Below are 15385 nucleotides of genomic sequence, written 5' to 3' on the forward strand. Positions count from 1 at the left end.
TGCCCAACTGATCTTTATCTCTCCCACCTCCCAGTCTTTTTCTTTAAGCTTCTCATATATGCCTGCTGGTAATAGTACTTTCAATAATTTAATGATGTCAGCGTATGTGTAATCCCCTATGCGGAGAATGTCTTTTAATTCACGGTGAAACCCCCCTGGATCTTTATCATGACAAGGCAGTAATTTTTTCATTTCCAATATCTCTATTTTCGTCAAGGGTGTGTAAACATATACTCGTTGAAGCTCACCCCCTGTACCTCTAACGGGATGAACCTCTCGTAGGGGGTTCTGTCTGTCTATGTGGAAGGTCTTTCTTTCTCGGTGTGGGGCAAGTGCGTGGTCAGAAAAGTCAAGTACTTATGTCGTTGATCTAGAATGACATTAATTAATTCGGTACCTAGGCCTCTCCATCTCGCTAGGAGTAAATCGTCCAGTAATATATACAAGGGACCTGGATCAGAATGCTGACTTTAGTACAATGTGATGAGATGTTGAACCATATAAATACCAGCTAAACGCTGTTCTTCCGGAGGAAGGCTTAAAAATGTTTGCGCTACTATGTCATCATTATATACGTTAGAATTGCAGGCCCATTGAACCGCTGACCGGGCTAATTCCTGTTCATGCATACTACAAGGTTCACCGCCCCCTACTCGTTTTTTCAGTGCATGTTCAGTAGCTTGGAATAGGTGTTCGAGAGAATATCTTTCTGGTATGGTAAGGAGGGTATTTTTACTGTAATCTAGGCCTTTAGGCCTGTCAAACTGTCTTGCCCTACCTACATAATTCATTTTATTTATTTCCTCTGTTTCTTGGTTCTCCTCATCTGTGGCCAAGTCGTCCTCTTTCTCGGCTTGCTCATTCTTGTGTATGTTCAGAATTTCTTTACGAATTTTCCTATACATACATTCTATCCTTGACATTGTATCATGTTTACCGACAGCTATGTTGTCACTCCAAGTGATCATACCTTTAGTTACTTCTTTATCTGGCTGGTCTTGTTCCCTGATCAGGCAATTAATCAAAATTCGTAAAAGCATGCCTTGAAGCTCCACCTTTCTATTTGCCATGGCCTCATGTATACTTTCTGGTCCCTCCCCCGTTCTAATGAAATGGTATATTCTGTCTAAATGTTCCTTCATGTCTGGTAAAGTGATCAAGTAGTCTGCAACGCGTCTTAATCGTACTGAGTATATGAGCATTGAACCTACACCTGGTACTGGATCGTATATACAACTCGAAAGCGTCACAGTTTGTCTAAGAGGTGCTGTTGTCGTTGACGGTTTTGGCGTTCGTTGTAGTGCTAATTCTCGTAATGTTCGTGATGGTGGTGGTGTATGCGGTAAGTCTCTGGTGGGCCCCCCTCCCATTGCCCCTTGACTCAAGTCGCCTTGGCTTGAATCGTCATTCACTATTAGTGATACTACTGGTGCGGGATGATCTTGTGCTACGGGCGGATGGTGAAAAGGATTGTTAGGATTGTTGCCAGGAGGAGGAGGAGGAGAGCCTGCATTAACATAATCTGGAGCAGCGTCTTCCAAATAGGAAGAAAGAAAAATGTCCGCTGCTGTCTGTTTATGACTATGGACTTTAGTCGGGATCAATGGTGGCGGCATATTACTGGGTACTTCCGGGGTCACTTTAGGTAGTCCTTCGGCAAGGACGGGATACATGCCTTTAATAAGGGCATTTCTTTGTCTATCTACTTGTTCTGCCTTAACCCGTTCACCTTCTTCTTTTAGCTCTCTTTCTTTGGCCTTTTCTGATGCTTCTCTACTTCTCTCTGCTTTGTGGATTTCTTTCTCTGTTCTCCTATGCGCTTCTTTACGCCACAACTCTATGGCATCTTTCTGGGATTGTCTAGCTTTCTTTTTCCACAGTGCTTCCTCTACTCTCATGATGCAATCAGCATCCCATGTCCCTGAGACAGGCCATCTATATTTCTCTTCCAGATCCTTCGTGTAATCTACCCATAAGTCTAAAAACAGTATGGCATCTAGCCCATGTTTTTGGTACATAAAATGGCCAGGAGTGTCCCTAGGCGGGACGGGAACTGCCTCTTCGAGTATCCCTTTCCTGGTCCCTATCTGACGTAATTTCGAAAACAGTGGCATGTTGGAACTAACTTGAACGACAACACAATAAACACAAGAATAGACTGAAAACAATCACTCATACCACGACATTAAAACATTAAAAACAGATACATCCTAACTAGTACATAAAAAACACAATCCTGAAAAACTTGTTTACTTTATGCACTGCAAGAACAGTACAGCCATACCGGTCTCATAAAGAGACACGTCTTTACCGCATCCACCTAAATGGACATGTCTTTACCGGATCTGTGTACCCATATCCGTCTTTACCGAGCTCAAATGAATGAACCCGTCTCTATGCGTTCCCAATAACGGTACTCACCGGGAAGCAGAACTGAAGGCCTCGGAAACTCGATACTGGACTGGACTGCTACGGTTTCTGGTACTGCTACTGCTGCGCATGCGCCTCGGAACAGGTGGGCCTCGGGATACTTCGGACCTTGCTCTCCCAGCTTGGGCTCTGGTCGGGATGGTCCGCAATCCTCACCGCCTCGTGTGGATGCCTGGTCGCAGTCTCCGTCTCCTCCGTGGGCCTGAGGGAGTTGGCAGGAAGTCCCGCTGTCGTGTACACTTGAAGTCCGTCACGGCTGTAGAAGGGGTCAGGGGGCTGCACCTACATCGCCGGTGCGTGGGGAAGGGGACTAGTCCCTATTCGGGCGCCAGATTAATGTGGTAAATAAGTTATTACCCTGTCATAATTTCTATACATTAATAAGGAATAAGGATAGCTCATAAAAATGAGAGGCAGAGTCCGTGGTGCCCGGTTTACAAGGGCTTTAATACAATGACTCGAGTCACTGGAGAATCGGGTTCCATCACCACTAAGGTTCAGGAAGGGTCGTCATCTGAAACTTTATTCACATAACACATTATATATAGTGAAACCATACAATTGCATTGAATAGAGAAGGCGGGGCGCTCCAGGCAGAGCAAGTGAAAGAGAGAGATAAGAACACATGGGCGTGAAAGAGGGTGTGTAAGGAGGCGTACACATGGGTGTTCACTTGATGAGTCACAGGTGTGTCATAGGTGGGTGGATGCATAGAGGAGGTCTGCAGGGTCAACAGGAACCTTTACCCTACTTGTGCGCGCAAAACTGGTCATGACGTGAAATTGACGTATAACTTGGGGGGAGCTGGGGGGAAGCTGACTTTAGCACTAGTAGAGGAGTCTGGGATGTCAGAACGACCTGCACCTTTGGCATATCTGATATCTTGTGTTTGGAGGATGTAGTGAGGATGTATTGTCTGACTTAAAGGTCTCTCGAGTAAAGGCTGTTCATCACTAAATACTAGTGTGCATATATTTCTTCGTGCATTGCGTGGGCCATGGGCCTTCTATGGAAACGGGTTCAGTAAATCACTTGAATGGAGACAGAAAGGCTAGGCCCTATCTTCTGCAGGTGGAATATGTTTACACCTTTCACTAGACTGGAATGTGTTTTCTGTGCAGCTGAGCAGATAACTGTAGGCAAAATACTGTCTTGGCAGGCCAGGCCGGGCACCTCTCGGCTGAGCAGGAAGTAAGGGAGAGGTCAGGGATGCATAACTAAACTGTAGCTTTCAGAGTCAGAAGAGGCTCAGAGCCTGAATTCAGGGCCTGGCTCGGCTGGGCCACAAAACGTGTGCATCTCGACTTTTAAACGTATACCATGTAAATGCATTGGCAACATAGGCCTCAGTGCAGAATTAACGTTTCATTCAGGGAGGGCCTAATAACTGACATGCTAACAATGGACGGAAATGCAGTGGCACTATTATTACAGGCATGAGAAGGGAATTACATGATGATATGGACATACATGGGGAATAGGTACATACATAGGGTGCGAGTGGGGGACACACTGGCCACATAAAATTTCTTTGGTCCGAAACAGACCCAGATGTCTTTCCTTCTAAGTCTACTATAAAAAAGTTATACTGGGACATGATAAATAATACTGCACTGACCTCTAGCCAATCTCCTGCTTTGACATCCCAGTTCCTAGAGATAAAAACCTCCCCAATGTTTGAACAGTACTGGGACTTGATCTCCAAGCCTCTAGATAGGAAATTGTTCTTCCAGTTCAGAGTCGGCACCCTGCCCCTAAATGCTTTTACTGTTAAGTGGTCCCCAGACAACGTAAACACATGCTCCCATTGTAAATCCCATGTAGAAGATATTTTGCACTTTTTATTTGTATGTCCACTATACGGTGGCCCAAGGATTAGATGGCTGAAACCGGCATGCAGAAACTTGGGCACAAGGAGATGTATTGAGGCTTTTAGGATCCTAAAATCAAATTGTGCCCCTCAACTTGCAATTGCTGTGGCTAAATTCCTAGGTTGGGCCTGGATAATCCGCACACGCACTTTAAAACCCCCATGAACTACATGAGCTTCCTTTGGTCTGTGATGATTCTCTTTTTAAATATGAATGTGAAATTTTAAAAATCGTTATTCGTCAACTATGTATAAATGTATGGTATTTAATACGTTTTTATTATTAGAGCAGTATTTATTCTGTTTAGGTTAGGGAAGAAAGCTTTTATGACAATGTTGTCGAATAAAGTATTTAAACTTGAAACTTGTTTACACCTTTCACTAGACTGGAATGTGTTTTCTGTGCAGCTGAGCAGATAACTGTAGGCAAAATACTGTCTTGGCAGGCCAGGCCGGGCACCTCTCGGCTGAGCAGGAAGTAAGGGAGAGGTCAGGGATGCATAACTAAACTGCAGCTTTCAGAGTCAGAAGAGGCTCAGAGCCTGAATTCAGGGCCTGGCTCGGCTGGGCCACAAAACGTGTGCATCTCGACTTTTAAACGTATACCATGTAAATGCATTGGCAACATAGGCCTCAGTGCAGAATTAACGTTTCATTCAGGGAGGGCCTAATAACTGACATGCTAACATTGGACGGAAATGCAGTGGCACTATTATTACAGGCATGAGAAGGGAATTACATGATGATATGAACATACATGGGGAATAGGTACATACATAAGGTGCGAGTGGGTGACACACTGGCCACATAAAATTTCTATTTCCTCATTCCCTCCTTGTCCCCTACTGTGCCCTTCAGGACACATCTATATTCATGAGACCATCTATTTGTTCATATAGCATCATTTGCTCGTCTTTATTCATTCGGGCACGGGAACGTGGACGTGGACGGGGAATACAGGCAGTGGCACACAAGCCGCAAATCGCTGGGCCACATTGCAGACAGAGACAGCAACTAAAGACTACGAGCAGTATTATTCCTAGGAATGACAACAATTTCCATCCCCAGGCTGATATCACACTCCAGAGCCAACCGGACCAAGTCCAGGTGCCTGGATTCTGGTGTATCTCGTGAGCTATCTTGTGGAGCCTCGTTATGGCTGCATATACTGATGGCGCATTATTAGGAATAAACACACAACAACTGGAGCCGATCACTCTACAAGCCCCGCCCCTATCGGCCAGGATGACGTCAAGAACAAGGCGGTTCTGAAGAACAACAAGTCTCATAGCAGACTGCTCCTCTGTCAAGTTACCTAAAGCAGAAGTAGGCTCATTCACTACTGCTTCCAAAGTTCTTGGTAACCTGCGTATTAATTTACTGTTTTGGACGGGACCTACGAACCAGAAGTATCCTTTAATGAAATCTTTATATTGCTCCCACGCTGTCTCAGTCTGATCGACAACCGGGGAATCGGTCTCCCTCTTGTGTCTTACATGTACTAGTCGTGAGTCTCAATGATAATGGGATGGGGCTAGAAAAACAGGTGGCAATAGGAACGCTATATAACACGTTCCACCCCAGTCTAAGGGCAGACGTACATAGGCTGTCTGACCACAAATGAAATAAGAATGGCGGGAAGCTTTGAAAGTAGACTTTCCTTTATCATTCAATTCAACCACAGTATTACAATCACTGTGTCCTAAGTGTACCGAACCATTCTTTCTAACGCATAATTCACCTTTTACTGGTAAGACTGCTATTAACGGTGAACCTGTATTGGTCTCGGACTGGACATTCAGAATCATGAGGCTAAGGGAAACATTTCCTAGTTTGTACACTTCATTTTCTAGATCTGTTCCTTTCCTTTGGGGAAAACCATCTTTGTCGGGAAAACATGCCTTATTCATTACTATATTCAGGTCCCCCCAAACCCATTCACTCTGGGAATCTGTGAACTGTCTGTCTTGTAATGATGACATTAAAGCAAACCATGCTCCGCACGAACCATTGTGCGAAAACGGATAAGGAAAGAGGGGCAGAACTCCCGTCGTTTTCTGATAAGGTGGGAGTCGGCCACATACCCAGCAATTTGTTACATTGCTGGTCTGGTGAGAATGGTGTAACATTCGAATAAAAGTATTTTTGCGCAGTGCTAGTCGATATGACAATTCATGGGGTGGCAGGTCACTGAATGTGTGCTCAATAGTGTCATTGAAGGAAGAATGTTCATGTGAACCAAGAGGAGGAAAGAAAACATGTAGCGTCAAGCTTATACATATATTCAATATACTTAGAAGAAACATAATGATCAGAGTTACTATGCATCTGCTGCGTAAGTTTTTGCAGTATTTCACTTTCATCTCTCTCTGCCTATCTCTCTGTCTACTTGGGTCTACGATCTTATACATGTCAGGAACCTGTCTAACCGCTTCACCCGAGGGGGACTTAAACAATTAAACGCTGTCTGACTTACTAGACCGTAGTTTCTGTTTATACTCTTGTTGTGGAGTCTTTTCTAGCAAAGGGAGTTTAGAGTCACTGATTTCAAGGCAGTCCTTAGAGTCTTTTACCGAACCAAGTCCATGGAAGCGTTTCACGTGGTGGGCATGGAGCCAGCCCTTCCTTCCCTCGACCTTGACGGTGGTCCTCGTCCTGAGAAGAACCAGCTTGGGTGCGCGCCAGCGGGGCTCGAGAGGACTTGAACGCTCAAAATTTCGGACAAACACCAGATCCCCCGGGACAATCGAATGATTTTTCACCTGGGTGTTGTCGAGGAAGGCAGCTGCAACCTGTGAACGACAAGAAAGGAGTGCAGACATCAAGGAAGCCAGGTAATCTGTCAGCATATTACTGTCTACATCAGTGATCTTTTTCGGCATAGGCGTACCCCGCGTATTCGGCGGTATACCAAAAACCACCTCGTACGGGGATAGTCCGGTTCTGGAATGAGCTACCATTCGCATGTAAAAGAGGGCAACCGGCAAGGCTACCATCCAATCCACACCTTTTTCTGCACAGACCTTCGCTAGCTTGGTTTTGAGTGTCTGATTGTGTCTCTCTACGAGGCCTGCTGCCTCTGGGTGTCGTACGCAATGGAATCTCCACTGGTACCCTAACAGAAGAGATACTTGTTTCATGAGTTCAGAAGAGAATGGCTGACCATTGTCTGAGTACACGACACGGGGCAAGCCGTATCGTGGAAAGAATTCTCGGACCAACTGCTTAGCAGTGGTCACAGCAGTGTAATCTGGGACTGGGTACGCTTCTGTCCATCTAGATAGGGCACATACAACTACGAGGACGTACTTGTATCCTCGACATCTGTCCATCTGAATATAATCCATCTGGAGGACTTCAAAAGGGTGGTCAGGAGGATGAAATCCACCTTGTTCCACGGGAATGCCTTTGCCTGGATTGAACTGACAACAGATCATGCAGGTACGCACTTTCTGTTTTGCCGCTGCACGTAAATGCTTGTTGAACCAGATATTCTGTAGACTGTCTAACATGGCCTTTTCGCCTAAGTGTGCTGGACTATGTGCTGTATTTATGATAGCTTGAACAATGGAGTCGGGGAGAAACCATGTGGCTTTGCCTTTTGTCATCCAACCTTGATCTGTTTGGACCCCTCCTTGTTCAGTCCATTTCTTGATTTCGTCTGGAGTGGCATGTGTCTGTATGTCGAGTACATCTTGTGAGGGATCTCTGACTGTCATGCAAGTTGTCAGTGATGGTACTTCTGTCTTTATCGTATCAGTCGGAATGTCTGTTTGAGTCTGAGCTGTGAGTTTAGCTGTTCGATCTGCCAGGTCGTTACCCTGGGAAATGGTGTCAGTGACTTTAGTATGTGCCTTGCACTTCATGATAGCTATGGCTGTAGGCAAGTGTATTGCATCTAACAGAGCCTGAATGAGGGGACCATGCTGTATCTTGGCCCCATGGGAGGTCAGAAAACCTCTCTCCTGCCAGAGGACTCCAAAGTCGTGTACGACTCCGAAGGCATACTGTGAATCTGTGTATATGTTTACTTTCAAGTTCTTGGCTCGTATACAGGCTTGGGTCAGAGCGATGAGCTCTGCTGCTTGGGCGGACAGGGTGTCAATTCGATGTGTCTCTATGACTTCAGTATCAGTGGTCACTGCATATGCGGCCACTAACTCTCCTGTGCTTGTTCTCATGCATGAACCATCTACATAAAGTGTCAGGTCTGGGTCGGGTAGTGCAATGTCTGTCAAGTCTTGTCTTGGCTTCGTCACTGTATTAATAACTTCCACACAATCATGCGGTGCAGGGTCTGCTGTGCTTGAGGATAAAAGTGTAGCAGGGTTCAGGGTATTGCATCGTCTGATCTCTATGTGTGGCTGGAACAATGTCAGTTCATATCCTGTCAGTCTTGCTATAGTCAGGTGTTGTGTCTGAGTCCTGTTCAAGAGAACTTCTACGGCGTGTGGAACCTGTACTGTCAGGGGATGTCCTAACACTATGAAATCACTTTGTCTGATTGCTAGAGCTGTGGCTGCAACTGATTTTGGGCATGCAGGCAGAGCCTGAGCCACTGGATCCAATGTACTAGAAAAGTAAGCACAAGGCTTGTGTTTTCCTGCTTGATCTTGTGTAAGGACAGATAATGCTGTGCCTTCGCGTTCAGTGACAAAAAGTGTAAAAGGTTTGCTGTAACATGGTGTCGCTAAAACTGGTGCTTGACATAGAACTTTCTTCAATTCATCAAATGCGAGTGTATGCTCCTGAGTCCAAGGGAGGACAGTCAAAGTCGCTGCCTCCTGTGTTGTCAACTGTATGAGTGGTTTGGCTAGATATGCATACTGGGGAATCCATTGTCTGCAGTAAGAAGTGAGGCCAATGAAGGCCCGTACCTCCTTTTGTGTCTTGGGCTGTGGAAGATGTGCAATTAACTGAATGCGATCAGGTGTCAACTGTCTACCCCTCTTGGACAGCAAGTGTCCAAGGTACACCACTTGCTGGGCACAGAATTGTAACTTTGAAGGGGACACTTTGTGCCCCTTTTCTGCCAGGAAGTATAAGACCGTCAGTGATGCACGTTCGCAGTCTCGTTCTGTTCGTGCTGTGATCAAAAGATCGTCAACGTATTGGAGCAGTGCAGTGTCAGTAGGCATGTGAATGCTGTCTAGTTGTCTTTTCAATGCTTGACTGTAAATACTAGGACTTTCTGTGAACCCTTGAGGAGCCCTCGTAAATTTGAAGCTACGTCCATTTAAACAGAATCCGAAGAGGTATTGGCTCTCTGGATGTATCGGGACACTTAAGAAGGCGTTCTTGAGATCTATTACAGTGAAGAACGTCGCTTCGGAATCAATTGCAGTCAGTAGTGAAGAAATGTCTGGAACCACTGGGTACTGTGGTATTATGCATTTGTTCAGTTCTCGGAGGTCAATCACTAGTCTGTAGACTGGTGGTGCATTTGGGTCAGTTCGTTTAAGAATCGGAATGATTGGAGAATTACATACATTGGAGTCAGTCTCTACAACCACTCCCTGTGCAATAAGTTCATCAACAATTTTCAGTAATGCTACTACAGCATCAGGTGGTAACTTGTATTGTCGGATTCGTGGCAGTACTACTCCTTGTTTGAGAGTGACACGGTGTGGCGTGATGTGCATGTAACCTACATCAGTCGGACCCTGTGCCCATAAATGCTGTGGTACATTCTGGAGTCTAGGATCAAAATCTCTCAACACATAATGTCCTTTGAAATCACGTAAAAACAATCTCACTCCTTCCGGGGAACAACAAATCACTGCTCCTAGTTCTTTCAATGTCTTTATACCAAGCAAGTTTTCTGGACATGATTGAGTAAGTAACAGGTCTGTAATGCGGGACAATGGACCGACTCCTAAGGAAACTGGCTTTGACACTTCGTTAACAATAGGCCTTCCTGAAAATCCCAGGGAAATAGTCTGTGAGCCTGAGAGGGGTGCCCCTGGAACCTCGTCATGACTGATGGTAGTTCTGCTCGCCCCTGTGTCAATCAGAAATTTTCTGTCCTTTCCTAATACACGACTATGTACATAGGGACCCTCTTGAGCTACAGGAACCTCAATATGGGGCAAGCCTACCTCCCTCTCTAGGCTGTTTCATGAGTACTGTTGATATTCTGGATAGTCCAACTGGTACATTTGTTGCGTGACATTTTGTGTGGCAGCAATGGGTTGGGGTACAGCTACTGTCTGTTGCGTGTTCTGTGGCGTTTGCGTGTTCTGCGGAGTGTTATCCTGTCTAGGAGGACGCGGTCTTTCTTTTGTCTTGCCTGTAGCTATATTGTGTTTCAGAACAGCACATTCATTTACATAATGACCTGGTTGTTTGCAGTAATTACAGTTCCCTTTGACAGGTGCCGTGCCCTTTTTATGGCCATCAGCTGGAACTGATTGAGCAACTAGTACTTTCATTTTCGTATCTTTCATGCGTCTCTTTTCGTGTTCCTGTTCCTCTCTAATTCTGTTCTGGTGGTACTGTAACATTTGCAAAATTTGGGAAGGGCTATTTGCTTGCCAGGTACTCTCAACCTTCAGTACTCTATTCTTGATCGGGGGTAAGGAATTCTCTACTAATTTGCTCACAAAAAGATGTGGGTACGATTCACTATTTGTCTTCAGGCCACTATTAATAGTAAAACATTTTTCGAATCTAGAATAAAAATCACTAGTGTCTTCATCTGGTTTCTGTTTGCAGGCTGAAATAGCATCCCAATCTTCCATTTTAGTAATCAATAATCTCGGCAAAACCTGTATCAATAGTTCAGGTAGTGCTTTAGCTTTGTCCCCAAGGCCAACACCAGGGCCTTGTGTTTTATCTTCGTCTTCCAATTCTGCCCAACTTATCTTTATCTCTCCCACCTCCCAGTCTTTTTCTTTAAGCTTCTCATATATGCCTGCTGGTAATAGTACTTTCAATAATTTAATGATGTCAGCGTATGTGTAATCCCCTATGCGGAGAATGTCTTTTAATTCACGGTGAAACCCCCCTGGATCTTTATCATGACAAGGCAGTAATTTTTTCATTTCCAATATCCCTATTTTCGTCAAGGGTGTGTAAACATATACTCGTTGAAGCTCACCCCCTGTACCTCTAACGGGATGAACCTCTCGTAGGGGGTTCTGTCTGTCTATGTGGAAGGTCTTTCTTTCTCGGTGTGGGGCAGGAATCAAGTGCGTGGTCAGAAAAGTCAAGTACTTATGTCGTTGATCTAGAATGACATTAATTAATTCGGTACCTAGGCCTCTCCATCTCGCTAGGAGTAAATCGTCCAGTAATATATACAAGGGACCTGGATCAGAATGCTGACTTTAGTACAATGTGATGAGATGTTGAACCATATAAATACCAGCTAAACGCTGTTCTTCCGGAGGAAGGCTTAAAAATGTTTGCGCTACTATGTCATCATTATATACGTTAGAATTGCAGGCCCATTGAACCGCTGACCGGGCTAATTCCTGTTCATGCATACTACAAGGTTCACCGCCCCCTACTCGTTTTTTCAGTGCATGTTCAGTAGCTTGGAATAGGTGTTCGAGAGAATATCTTTCTGGTATGGTAAGGAGGGTATTTTTACTGTAATCTAGGCCTTTAGGCCTGTCAAACTGTCTTGCCCTACCTACATAATTCATTTTATTTATTTCCTCTGTTTCTTGGTTCTCCTCATCTGTGGCCAAGTCGTCCTCTTTCTCGGCTTGCTCATTCTTGTGTATGTTCAGAATTTCTTTACCAATTTTCCTATACATACATTCTATCCTTGACATTGTATCATGTTTACCGACAGCTATGTTGTCACTCCAAGTGATCATACCTTTAGTTACTTCTTTATCTGGCTGGTCTTGTTCCCTGATCAGGCAATTAATCAAAATTCGTAAAAGCATGCCTTGAAGCTCCACCTTTCTATTTGCCATGGCCTCATGTATACTTTCTGGTCCCTCCCCCGTTCTAATGAAATGGTATATTCTGTCTAAATGTTCCTTCATGTCTGGTAAAGTGATCAAGTAGTCTGCAACGCGTCTTAATCGTACTGAGTATATGAGCATTGAACCTACACCTGGTACTGGATCGTATATACAACTCAAAAGCGTCACAGTTTGTCTAAGAGGTGCTGTTGTCGTTGACGGTTTTGGCGTTCGTTGTAGTGCTAATTCTCGTAATGTTCGTGATGGTGGTGGTGTATGCGGTAAGTCTCTGGTGGGCCCCCCTCCCATTGCCCCTTGACTCAAGTCGCCTTGGCTTGAATCGTCATTCACTATTAGTGATACTACTGGTGCGGGATGATCTTGTGCTACGGGCGGATGGTGAAAAGGATTGTTAGGATTGTTGCCAGGAGGAGGAGGAGGAGAGCCTGCATTAACATAATCTGGAGCAGCGTCTTCCAAATAGGAAGAAAGAAAAATGTCCGCTGCTGTCTGTTTATGACTATGGACTTTAGTCGGGATCAATGGTGGCGGCATATTACTGGGTACTTCCGGGGTCACTTTAGGTAGTCCTTCGGCAAGGACGGGATACATGCCTTTAATAAGGGCATTTCTTTGTCTATCTACTTGTTCTGCCTTAACCCGTTCACCTTCTTCTTTTAGCTCTCTTTCTTTGGCCTTTTCTGATGCTTCTCTACTTCTCTCTGCTTTGTGGATTTCTTTCTCTGTTCTCCTATGCGCTTCTTTACGCCACAACTCTATGGCATCTTTCTGGGATTGTCTAGCTTTCTTTTTCCACAGTGCTTCCTCTACTCTAATGATGCAATCAGCATCCCATGTCCCTGAGACAGGCCATCTATATTTCTCTTCCAGATCCTTCGTGTAATCTACCCATAAGTCTAAAAACAGTATGGCATCTAGCCCATGTTTTTGGTACATAAAATGGCCAGGAGTGTCCCTAGGCGGGACGGGAACTGCCTCTTCGAGTATCCCTTTCCTGGTCCCTATCTGACGTAATTTCGAAAACAGTGGCATGTTGGAACTAACTTGAACGACAACACAATAAACACAAGAATAGACTGAAAACAATCACTCATACCACGACATTAAAACATTAAAAACAGATACATCCTAACTAGTACATAAAAAACACAATCCTGAAAAACTTGTTTACTTTATGCACTGCAAGAACAGTACAGCCATACCGGTCTCATAAAGAGACACGTCTTTACCGCATCCACCTAAATGGACATGTCTTTACCGGATCTGTGTACCCAGATCCGTCTTTACCGAGCTCAAATGAATGAACCCGTCTCTATGCGTTCCCAATAACGGTACTCACCGGGAAGCAGAACTGAAGGCCTCGGAAACTCGATACTGGACTGGACTGCTACGGTTTCTGGTACTGCTACTGCTGCGCATGCGCCTCGGAACAGGTGGGCCTCGGGATACTTCGGACCTTGCTCTCCCAGCTTGGGCTCTGGTCGGGATGGTCCGCAATCCTCACCGCCTCGCGTGGATGCCTGGTCGCAGTCTCCGTCTCCTCCGTGGGCCTGAGGGAGTTGGCAGGAAGTCCCGCTGTCGTGTACACTTGAAGTCCGTCACGGCTGTAGAAGGGGTCAGGGGGCTGCACCTACATCGCCGGTGCGTGGGGAAGGGGACTAGTCCCTATTCGGGCGCCAGATTAATGTGGTAAATAAGTTATTACCCTGTCATAATTTCTATACATTAATAAGGAATAAGGATAGCTCATAAAAATGAGAGGCAGAGTCCGTGGTGTCCGGTTTACAAGGGCTTTAATACAATGACTCGAGTCACTGGAGAATCGGGTTCCATCACCACTAAGGTTCAGGAAGGGTCGTCATCTGAAACTTTATTCACATAACACATTATATATAGTGAAACCATACAATTGCATTGAATAGAGAAGGCGGGGCGCTCCAGGCAGAGCAAGTGAAAGAGAGAGATAAGAACACATGGGCGTGAAAGAGGGTGTGTAAGGAGGCGTACACATGGGTGTTCACTTGATGAGTCACAGGTGTGTCATAGGTGGGTGGATGCATAGAGGAGGTCTGCAGGGTCAACAGGAACCTTTACCCTACTTGTGCGCGCAAAACTGGTCATGACGTGAAATTGACGTATAACTTGGGGGGAGCTGGGGGGAAGCTGACTTTAGCACTAGTAGAGGAGTCTGGGATGTCAGAACGACCTGCACCTTTGGCATATCTGATATCTTGTGTTTGGAGGATGTAGTGAGGATGTATTGTCTGACTTAAAGGTCTCTCGAGTAAAGGCTGTTCATCACTAAATACTAGTGTGCATATATTTCTTCGTGCATTGCGTGGGCCATGGGCCTTCTATGGAAACGGGTTCAGTAAATCACTTGAATGGAGACAGAAAGGCTAGGCCCTATCTTCTGCAGGTGGAATATGTTTACACCTTTCACTAGACTGGAATGTGTTTTCTGTGCAGCTGAGCAGATAACTGTAGGCAAAATACTGTCTTGGCAGGCCAGGCCGGGCACCTCTCGGCTGAGCAGGAAGTAAGGGAGAGGTCAGGGATGCATAACTAAACTGCAGCTTTCAGAGTCAGAAGAGGCTCAGAGCCTGAATTCAGGGCCTGGCTCGGCTGGGCCACAAAACGTGTGTATCTCGACTTTTAAACGTATACCATGTAAATGCATTGGCAACATAGGCCTCAGTGCAGAATTAACGTTTCATTCAGGGAGGGCCTAATAACTGACATGCTAACAATGGACGGAAATGCAGTGGCACTATTATTACAGGCATGAGAAGGGAATTACATGATGATATGGACATACATGGGGAATAGGTACATACATAGGGTGCGAGTGGGGGACACACTGGCCACATAAAATTTCTTTGGTCCGAAACAGACCCAGATGTCTTTCCTTCTAAGTCTACTATAAAAAAGTTATACTGGGACATGATAAATAATACTGCACTGACCTCTAGCCAATCTCCTGCTTTGACATCCCAGTTCCTAGAGATAAAAACCTCCCCAATGTTTGAACAGTACTGGGACTTGATCTCCAAGCCTCTAGATAGGAAATTGTTCTTCCAGTTCAGAGTCGGCACCCTGCCCCTAAATGCTTTTACTGTTAAGTGGTCCCCAGACAACGTAAACA

Source organism: Lissotriton vulgaris, chromosome 6 (genome assembly GCF_964263255.1).
Source record: "Lissotriton vulgaris chromosome 6, aLisVul1.2, whole genome shotgun sequence".
In the NCBI taxonomy this organism is placed as follows: domain Eukaryota; kingdom Metazoa; phylum Chordata; class Amphibia; order Caudata; family Salamandridae; genus Lissotriton; species Lissotriton vulgaris.